The sequence below is a fragment of the Ursus maritimus genome, unplaced genomic scaffold (genome assembly GCF_017311325.1).
Source record: "Ursus maritimus isolate PB19 unplaced genomic scaffold, ASM1731132v1 scaffold_16, whole genome shotgun sequence".
NCBI lineage: Eukaryota > Metazoa > Chordata > Mammalia > Carnivora > Ursidae > Ursus > Ursus maritimus.
This window is the reverse complement of record NW_024424008.1, coordinates 46859070-46870148: the sequence shown is the minus strand read 5'-3', so window position 1 is coordinate 46870148 and position 11079 is coordinate 46859070. Positions and strand designations below refer to the sequence as shown.

Genomic DNA, 11079 nt, shown 5'->3' with positions numbered 1-11079 from the left:
GGAAGAGAAAAGAACAGGGAAGAAAGGTTCAGAGAAGCACTACAAAAACAACCGTAAAACAAGTAACAACATGGCAGTAAATACATACCTGTAAATAAGCACTTCCAATGTAAATGGACTTGACACGTCTATCAGAAGACATAGGGTGACAGAGTGAATAAAAAAGCAAGATCCATCTATATGCTCCCTACAAAGAGACTAAAGACACACACAGATTGAATGTGAAAGGATGGAGAAGGCTTTATCATGAAAACGGATGTGAAAAGAATGCCAGGGTAAAAATTACTGATATCAGACAAAATAGACGTTAAAACAAAGACAGCAACAAGAGACCAAGGGCATTATAGAATAATAAATGGAACAATCCAACAAGAAGATATAACAATTGTAAATATATCTGCATCCAACATGGTAGGACCTATATACTTAAAGCAGTTAATAACAAACATAATGGAAGTAACTGATAGAAATAAAATATAGGAGGGGACATTAACACCCCATTTACAACTATGAACAGATCATCCAAACGGAAAATCAACAAGGAAACAGTAACTTCGAATGACATTTTGGACCAGATGGATTTAACAGATATATTCAGATCATTCCATCCTAAAACTGGAATATACATTCTTTTCAAGTGCACATTCTGGAACATTCTCCAGAAGAGATCACATTCTTCAGAAGAGATTCAGAAGAGGTCACAAAACTAAGTCTCAACAAATTCAAAAAAACTGAAGTCATACCATGCATCTTCTCTGACCACAATGCTATGAAACTAGAAATCAACCACAAGAAAAAATCTGGAATAACACAAATACATGGCGGTTAAATGACATGATCTTTGGGATGCAGCAAAAGCTGTTCTACGCTTTGGCGGTACACGCCTACCTCAAGAAGAAAAATCTCAAGTAAACAGCATAACCTTACATCTAAAGGAGCTAGAAAAAGAAAAACAAAGCCCAAAATCAGTAGAAGGAAGGAAATAATAAAGATTAGAACAGAAATTAATGAAATTGACTAAAAAACCAATAGAACAGATAAATGAAACAGGAGCAGGTTCTTTGAAGATATCAACAAAATTGATAAACCTCTAGCCAGACTCATCGAGAGAGAGAGAGAGAGAGAGAAAGAGAGAGAGCACTCAAATAAGCAAAATCAGAAATGAAAGAGGAGAAATAACAACCAGCACCACAGAAATACAAAGGATTTTAAGATAATATTATGAAAAATTATACGGCAACAAATTGGACAGCCTGCAAGAAATGGATAAATTCCTAGAAACATACAACCTCCCAAATCTGAATTAGGAAGAAAGGAAATTTGAACAGACTAATTACCAGCAATGAAAGTGAATCAGTAATCAAAAAACTCCCAACAAACAAAAGTCCAGGACTAGGAACACCTGGGTTGTTCTGTCGGCTAGGTGTCAGCTTTCAGCTCGGATGGCGATCCCGGGGTCCTGGGATTGAGTCCCATGTCAGGCTCCTTGCTCGGCAGGGAGCCTGCTTCTCCCTCTGCCTGCCACTCCCCCTGCTGGTGCTTGCTCTCTCTTTCTATGTCAAATAAGTAAATAAAATCTTAAAAAAATAAAAATAAAAAAGTCCAGGACCAGATGGCTTCACGGCTGAATTCCACCAAACATTTAAAGAAAAGTTAATAGCTATTCTTCTCAAATTCATTCTATGAGGCCAGTATCACCCTGATACCAAAACCAGATAAAAACACCACAAAAAAAGAAAACTACAGGCCAATATCTCTGATGAACATAGATGTAAAACTCTTCAACAAAATACTAGCAAACCAAATCCAATGACATATTAAAAAAAAATCATTCACATGATCAAATGGGATTTATTCCCAGGATGTGTAGATGGCTCAATATCTGCAAATCAATCAACATGATACATCACATCAATAAGAGAAAGGATAAGAACCATAAGATCATTTCAATAGGTCATGAACAAGAAAAGGATGTCCACTCTCGTCACTTTCATTCAGTATAATACTGAGATAGATAGATAGAATCCAAATTGGTAAGGAAGAAATTATTTGCAGAAAACATGACACTGTAAGTAGAAAACCATAAAGACTCTACCAAAAAAACTACTAGAACTGATAAATGAATTCAATAAGGTCACAGGATACAAAATCATTATACAGAAATCTGTTGCAGTTCAAGGGGCGCCTGGGTGGCGCAGTCGTTAAGCATCTGCCTTCGGCTCAGGGCGTGATCCCAGCGTTTTGGGATCAAGCCCCACATCAGGCTCCTCTGCTATGAGCCTGCTTCTTCCTCTCCCACTCCCCCTGCTTGTGTTCCCTCTCTCGCTGGCTGTCTCTGTCAACTAAATAAATAAAATCTTTAAAAAAAAAAAAAAAAGAATAGAAGAGATGAGGAAGCCATTATTTACCAGCACTGGCAGATAGACTTGTAGACAGAGAGCAGATAAAAGGTTTGCTTCCAGGAAGTCCTGTGAATTTCCTGTTTCAGTACTATAGGTACCTGATATCATCTATGACCGCTTCCTGTGATTCTACAGTCTACTTTTCTCTAAGCTCACAGCCATTCTCCCTGACTTTCACTCCTTCCAGGTCTTCCTGTAGTTTTTCAGGCCTCTAAATACATGTATTAAATCCCTTCTTGTCAAATATCTGTTTCCTAATTTCCCATCTGAATCCTAACTATAAAGAGTTTGAGGTCAGTATGGGTTCTAAGAAACAGATCCTTAGAATTGAATATCATGAAGAATTGCTTTTCTTTCCTAGTTACACATGTACTCAGGGATGACCCTCCTAGTAGAAAATGACACTAGTAATCCATGGAATTCAGTGAAAAATAATAGTACTAAAAATCACTACCCACTGTTGAAGCAATAGAAACTAAGGTGGAAATGAGGACTACAATAACGGTATGGGTGAGCTAGCTGCTTCAGACCATACTGGAGATCCCACAGAAGTAAAATAAAAGCTCATTTCTTTAAAATCTTGGGTCAAAGCATTGTTAGAGAGCCAGAGAACTGAAGTCCCTTGAAGAAGCCTTCTATCCCTTGTAGTCTTGGGGGTTGATATGTCCAAAAACAAAACTAGTTTTAAATTATCACAATAAAAACTGCAGAATTACAGTATAGATTACAGTCACAGCTTTGTCACGTTTCTTATGTAACTTCTTATGCACTTCAAGAAAAAGAGACCCTTGAACATCTGTATGCTTCCCTTCCAATGGAATTAGTCCATCTTCCCACCTGAGATTAGCCTCCCAGACTTGAAGATCCTTTAATTTTCTCACTAACAGAAGATTCTGATTCTTCTGAAATGCACCCCCACCATCTCTCATTGCATCTAGACATAGAACTAGAGTCACATCCTATCACAACCTAAGGCAGTGGCTGGCATTTTTTTTTTCTTAAAAAGCTACATAATAAATATTTTAGGCTTGCAGGCCACATAGTTTCTGTCACCACTATTTAACACTGCTGCTGTAGGGCAAGAGCAGATATAAGCAATATGTTTAAAAAAATGGGTATGGTTATATTCTGATAAAACTTTATTTACAAAACCGAGTAGCTAGCTCACAAACCAGAATTTGCTAATCCCTGTCCTTTGGGGATGTGTACAGGACAGACCTAGGAAGAGAGAACTTATACACGAAAAAGACTGCAGGATTTTGCCAATTTATATGAACAAAATCTGAGAATGAATTACAAGAGCACTAGACTAGGTAGGAATTTATTGAGAAGGATAAATATAACAGAGGTTCTGTTTTCAACGTTTAGCTTGAGCAGCTGGGAGTGGCACCTACTCCTGATGAATTGTCAGCTCTCTTTTAACTCAGCCCTCTCACCAGTCAGTTGAGGAAGAAAAAACATTGAACTAGTTTACAGGTTATGCACAATAAATTACCATTAGCCCGAAGTAAATGGTTGTAGCATTATAGTTGCCTTCACGTTGGCCCTGAATGACACCTTCACCGAGACCATTCATCTTGTATAAACAGTGCATCTAGCTGTTCAGTTTGCCCAGAAAGAGACCTGGGTGAATTATTTTAATAATATAAGTTTAAAAACAGGCAAAAACAAATCTATGATGTTAGAAATCAGGATAGTGATTCCCATTGGTTAGGATGGTTGTGACTAGGAAGGGGCATGAAGAGACTTCTGGGGTACTGGTAATGTTCTTTTTTTTTTTTTTCTGGGTGATGGTCATGTGTGTTAATTTCGTGATCATTCTTCAAGATGTACAGTAATAATTTGTATATTTTTATCAGTAGATATGCTGTATGTCAACAATAGCTTATTTAAAACAATGGTCAGTGCTGGACTTCTGGGGAAGATGGTGGGATAGGAAGATCCGAGGCTCACCTTGGCCCATGGATACACCAGATAACATCCGCATCAGTGTAAATAACCCAGAAAACAACCCGAAGACTGGCAGAACAGACTCTCCCAGCTAAATGTAGAGAAGGGGCCGTATCTAAGAAGATGGTCCAGAGCCAAACTGACCCATGGAACTGTCCATAGGAGGGAGGGAAGCCATTAGTGTGAACAGGGGAGAGAAGCAGACCCCCACCAGGTACCCCTGGCACAGCGGACCCACACTGGGAAAACAAATCTCCATAACACTTGGCTTTCAAAAGCAGAGGGGCCTAACATATGAGTTCTTGAAATCAGTGGGGCTAAACACCCAGAACTTTAAAAATCCGCAAGCTTGGCTCTGGAAGATCTGAGAGGGTGATAGGAAATGGAGTCCCTGCCCTTAAAAAGACAGCACAACAAACAGCCCTGCTGAGATACAGCATAGAAGCAGCAGTTTGAACAATGCCTGGGGTATATGGGAAGGAGATTTATTTACTAATCTCAGAGCATGTGCTGGAGAGGCAGGGATCTTTGGGAGACTTCTCCAAGAACAAAAAAGTGGGTGGGCACCACTTCCTTCCCCCACTCTCCAGCCTAGATACATGGACACCTATGGAAACTGGCTCAGAGTGAACATTCTTCACGTAGCTTGCTACCAGTACGCCCCTCCCCTGTGCTCTCCTGTGGACCCACTCCCCCCCACACACACTTCCTGGGCTGAGCAGTTTTCCAGGGTGGCTGCAGTTCTGCTCCCACAGTGGACTGGCACACCCCACCACAGCATTCTCCTGCAGACATACTCGCTCCAACACACCCTTGGTAGGAGTCCATCCAAAGTCGTGCCACAAGCCTACCAGTGTGCAAACAGCCCCATTAGGGGCCAGCACCATCCCAAAGCGACTCCTGTCCCAGAGAGGGAAAGATAACCACACATATCAGTCTGACTGCAGCCCCAGCAGTAGGCTGGGGACAGATACCTGGTCTGACTACAGGCCCAATCCCATCAATGAAAGCTTCTCAGGAGATAACACAGCAAGAGTACCCTGCAGTTCAGTGCTACTATAGCTCTGGCAGATTTCTGGTCTGACTCAACTCAAGTCCAAGGTGGTCCCAGACCGGCCCACTAACACAGGGACCAAATCGTGCCCACAACAGGCAAAGGAAGCTATTACAGCCGACTGGACCACAGGAAAAGCAGCTCAGCCACAACAGTAGGGCCCATAAAAACACCCCTGTAGTGCCAGGTTCTGGTGAACGGGACACTACCCTACAGGACCTCTTCATTATAAGGCCAAGCTGCTGAACAGGAGAGAGAAACAAGAATGATACAAAATGAAAATAGACTTAGGGAACTCAGTGACATCATCAAGCATAATAAAATTCATATTATGGGGATCCCAGCAAGAGAAGAAAGAGAAAATAAGGGCAGAAAATTCATTTGAAGAAATGAAATAATAGCTGAAAACTACCCAAACCTGGGGAAGGAAACAGAAATCCAGATCCAGGAAGCATCGAGAGTTCCCAAAATCAAACCAAGGATGTCACACCAAGACACATAGCAAAAAGTAGTAATAAAGAGAGAATTTTTAAGCAGCAAGAGAAAATAGTTACATACAAGGGAAACGGGAAACCCTTTAAGACTATCAGCTGATTTTTCAGCAGAAACTATGCAAGCCAGAAGGGCAAGATATATTCAAAGTGCTGAAAGAAAAAGAAAAGAAAACCTGCAACCAAGAATATTCTATCTGGCAAGCCTAGTATTCAGAAGAGAAGGAGAGATAAAGTTTCCCAGGCAATCAAAAGTTGAAGGAGGGGCGCCTGGGTAGCGCGGCGGTTGGGCGTCTGCCTTCGGCTCAGGGCGTGATCCCGGCATTCTGGGTTCAAGCCCCACATCAGGCTCCTCCACTGAGAGCCTGCTTCTTCCTCTCCCACTCCCCTTGCTTGTGTTCCCTCTCGCACTGGCTGTCTCTCTCTGTCAAATGAATAAATAAAATCTTTAAAAAAAAAAAAAAGTTGAAGGAATTAATCACCACTAAACCAACCTTACAAGAAATGTTAAAGGGGACTCTTGGAGCGGAAAGGAAAGACCATAAGTAAGAGTAAGGAAAGCATAAAAGCAGGGGTTTGCAAAATAAAAGGATGTAAAGTATGACACCATATACCTAAAATTTCGGGGGGGAGTTGGAGGAGTAAAAATTTCATGCTTTCAGAATAGGTTCAAACTTGTGACCATTTACTTAATACAAACTGCTATATGCAGAAAATGTCAAATATAAACCTAACAGTAACCACAAATCAAAAAATGCTAATAAATAAGCAAAAAATAAATAAAGAGAAAGGAATCCAAGTATAACACTAAGAAGGCAAATTGTAAGAGAAGAGAGCAAGAGAAGGAACAGAGAAGAACTACAAAAGCAACCATAAAACAAGTAATAAAATGGCGATAAATACATACCTATCAATAATTACTTTAAATGTAAATAGACCAAATGCTCCAATCAAAAGACACAGGGTAACAGAGTAGATAAAAAACTAAGAAAGTAAGATCCATCTATATGCTGCTTACAAGGGTCTCATTTCAGACCTTAAGACACATGCAGATTGAAAGTGAAAGGATGAAAAAGCATTTATCATGCAAATGGAAGTGAAAAGACGGCTGGGGTATAAATATTTATATCAGACAAAACAGACTTTAAAATAAAGACTGTAACAAGAGACAAAGAAGGACACTGCATAATCAAAATGAACAAACAAGAAGATATAACAATTGTAAATATTTATGCACTGAATGTGGGAGCACCCAAATATATAAGGTATCTAATAACAAACATAAAGGAAGTAAATGATAGTAACACAATAATCATAGGGGACACTAACATCCCACTTACAACAATGGACAGATCATCCAAACAGAAAATCAACAAGGAAATAGTGGCTTTGAATGACATATCGGACCAGATGGATCTAACAGATAGATTCAGAATATTCCTTCCTAAAAGAGCAAAATACACATTCTTTTTCAAGCACACATGGAATATTCTCCAGAATAGATCACAAGACTCAAAAAATTCAAAAAAACTGAAGGCATACCATGCATCTTTTCTGACCACAATGCTATGAAACTAGAAATCAACCACAAGAAAAAATCTGGAATAACAGAAATGCATGGAGGTTAGATAACATGTTACTAAACAATGAATGGGTCAACCAAGAAATCAACGAGGAAATTAAAAATCACTTTCTTTACCATACACAAGAATAAACTCAAAATGGATTAAAGATTTAAATATGAGACCTAAAACCATAAAATTCCTAGAAGAGAGCACAGGCAGTAATTTCTCTGACATATACCTCTTGAGACAAGGGAAATAAAAGCAAAAACAAACTATTGGGACTACATCACAATAAAAAGCTTCTACACGGCAAAGGAAAGAATCAATAAAGCAAAAAGACAACCTACTGAATGGCAAAGGTATTTGCCAATGACACAGCCAAAAAAGGGTTAGTGTTCAAAATACATAAAGAACTGATACACCTCAATACTAAAAAAATAATCGAGTTTAAAAATGAGAGGAAGACATGAATAGACATTTTTCCAAAGAAGACATCCAGATGGTCAACAGACACATGAGAAGATGCTCAACAGCACTCATCACTACGGAAATGCAAATCAAAACTACGATGAGGTTATCACCTCACACCTGTCAGAATGGCTAAAATCAAAAACATAAGAAACAACAAACATTGGCAAGGATGTTGAGAAAAAGGAACCCTTGCGTACTGTTAGTGGGAATGCAAAATGCTCCAGCCACTGTGGGAGACAACACGGAGGAGGTTCCTCAAAAAAATAAAAAACAGAGTTACCATATGATCCAATAATTCCCCTACTGGGTATTTAATCAAAGAATATGACTACACCAAATTGAATGTTTATTGCATTATTTACAATAGGCAAACTATAGAAGCAGCCCAGGTGTCCACTGGTAGATGAATAAAGAAGATGTCGTATGTAGGGGCACTTGGGTGGCTCAGTTAGTAAGCAGCTGCCTTTGGCTCAGGTCATGATCCCAGGGTGCTGGGATCGAGCCCCACACTGGGCTCCCTGCTCCGTGGGGAACCCGCTTCTCCCTCTCCCACTCCCCTTGCTTGTGCTCAGTCAAATAAATAAATAAAATCTTTTAAAAAAGATGTCTCTCTCTCTCTCTCTCTCTCTCTCTCTCACACACACACACACACACACACACACACACTGGAATATTATTCAGCCATAAAAAGGAATGAAATCCTACCATTTGCAGCAACATGTATGGATCTAGAGGGTATAATGCTAAGTGGAGTAAGTCAGAGAAAGACAAATACCACATAATTTCATTCCTATGTGAAATTTAAGAAACAAAAACAGACAAACAAATTAAAAAAGAAACCAACCAAAAACAGAGTCTTAACTATAGAGAACAAACAGATGGTTACCAGAGGGGAGGTGGGTGGTGGGGGTGGGGAAATAGGGGAAGTGGATTTGTAGTACACTTACACTGATGAGCACAGTAACACTTAGAATTGTTGAATCATTATATTGTATACCTGAAACTAATATAACATTGTATGTTAATTACACAGGAATTTTTTTTTTAAAGGTTAGCAGCCTTTAAAACAAGTGCTATATATACAATACCTATAATGTGTTTTGACGCACACAGAGAAGGGAGTAACATCGTTATTGAATTGAATTCCACAAAAAGTAATGTTGGAATTCTAGCTCCCAGTGTTTCAGGATGTAATCTTATTTGGAAATAGGACTGCTGTGGAAATAATAAGTTAATGAAAATCAGGTCCTACTGGAGTAGTATGTGCCCTTAATCCTAGTAACCGATGTCCTTAATAAGAAGAGAAATTTGGACATACACATGGGGAGAACACTACGTAACTGGCAGAGGCAGAGGGTGAGGTAAGGCAATTGCAAGTCAAGGAACAGCAAGGACTGAGGGCCATTAGCTCAAACCAGGAAGAGGCAAGGAAGGATTCTTCCCTAAACATTTCAGGGGGCCCTACCAGCACCCTGATTTTTGGACTTTCAGCCTCCGGAGCTGTCAGACAATAAATTTCGGTTGTTTTAAGCCGCCCGGTTTGTGGTAACTTTGTTATGGTAGCCCTAGCAAACTACTAGGGACAGTATGTATTAGCGCTCTGTTTTACAGAGGAGGAATGAATCCCCAAAGTTACAAACTTTATGGGTAACCATGCTGGTATTGGACCCGAGTCTTCAAAACTATTGTTCTTGGCACTAACCTTGGGACCAGAATGAATTAGCTCTGGCATTCCAAGTCCACTGGTGATAAGCAAAGCAGTGAGTAGATAAAAGACGTTTGGAAAAGTCCAGCTGTCATGTGGACTAGCCATTTCCATGTTCTTCCCTTTCCTCAAATTTTATAAAGCACAGAAATTTGGAAATCATTTTCTCAGCCGGTAAATAAAATGCTAGCCTCTTTCATCAGAAAGATGGTTTTCATTCTGTTTCTGATTATTGGTGACTTAGGTGTCTGGATAAACTTCTTCACTAAAAAATTTTCATCGCTGGCTCCAGGGGACTATAGAAGTCAATAAATAGATTCAAATGTTGGTACTGAGCAAAAGGACGAAATCACTGGCAAGAGTTTAGAACTGAGGAGCGCCTGGTTGGCTCAGTCAGTAGAGCGTGCAACTCTCAATCTCAGGGTTGTCGGTTTGAGCCCTACGTGGGAGGTAGAGATTACTTAAAAATAAATTCTTAAAAAAAAAAAAAAAAGAATTTAGAGCTGAAAGCCAGCCCTCAGGCAAATTCTTGTTATCGTGGTAGCATTCAAGACCTCAAACTGACAATTTAAGTTAGAGAGATCTTGGATTAGCAGAATCCCCAGAAGCCTGGCAGATGCTAATTAAATTCTCCCATGAAGAAATTCATCCCAGGCTTCAAAAGAATTCCAACAAATAGAATTCATTCATCAGTCCATCCTCCACAGTCTCGTTTATAAGACAATTTTCAACTTGAGCTTTATAGTCCCATGTTCACATTCCAGAACATGCTATGCTCTTTGATGTTGTCACCCACAGCACAAACGACTCCTTCCCTTCTAGTCCTACCTATCACCTGACACTGGTGAACTCCCATTTCTCCTTCAAGTCTTGACCTGTGAAGCTGCTTGGAGTTCCTTAGAGAAAGTCAATATTCTGTCTGTGCACTATTCTATTTCAGCATATATTTTTTATTTATAACTCAAATTTCCTCAGGACCCACCAGCCCACAGTTATGAATAACAACACGTCAACATTAACAGTTCAAATGTCACAGATCATTTGCTCCTTCACCCATAGTCTCAGACCAAATCTCTCCCTTCGTTATTTTTGGAAACTTACAGGTGTTTCCATTGGTGCCTGTGAATGATCCTAGGTTCTGCTGTTGCTATGGAACGCATCTAACGGAGTGCTAAAAACAAACAACAGACCCAAAATGGAGCCACTTTGGCTAAGCCCAACCAAGACTTCCTGTCTAACTGAACTGCATTTCAGCCTCCCAGGAGTGGAATTTGAATCCAATCAGCCTGGCATGTCCTCATCAGCATTAGTGAGGTGATCTGCGTCAGAAGACCCCCTGCTTTCCCCTAAGGGAAGGAGACCTTGCCTGAAACATTTCACTCTTAACTTCCTTGTCTCACCCTCCTCCTGCCTATAAAACCTTCCATTTTGTACACCTCCT

The 11079-nt window shown here is 39.9% G+C and overlaps 1 long non-coding RNA gene across 5 annotated transcripts in view; it reads right to left on the bottom strand.

Moving 5' to 3' along the window:
* LOC103662296 overlaps nt 1–11079 on the bottom strand; it is a 198040-nt gene that overhangs the window by 76408 nt on the left and 110553 nt on the right. The window lies entirely within an intron of this gene.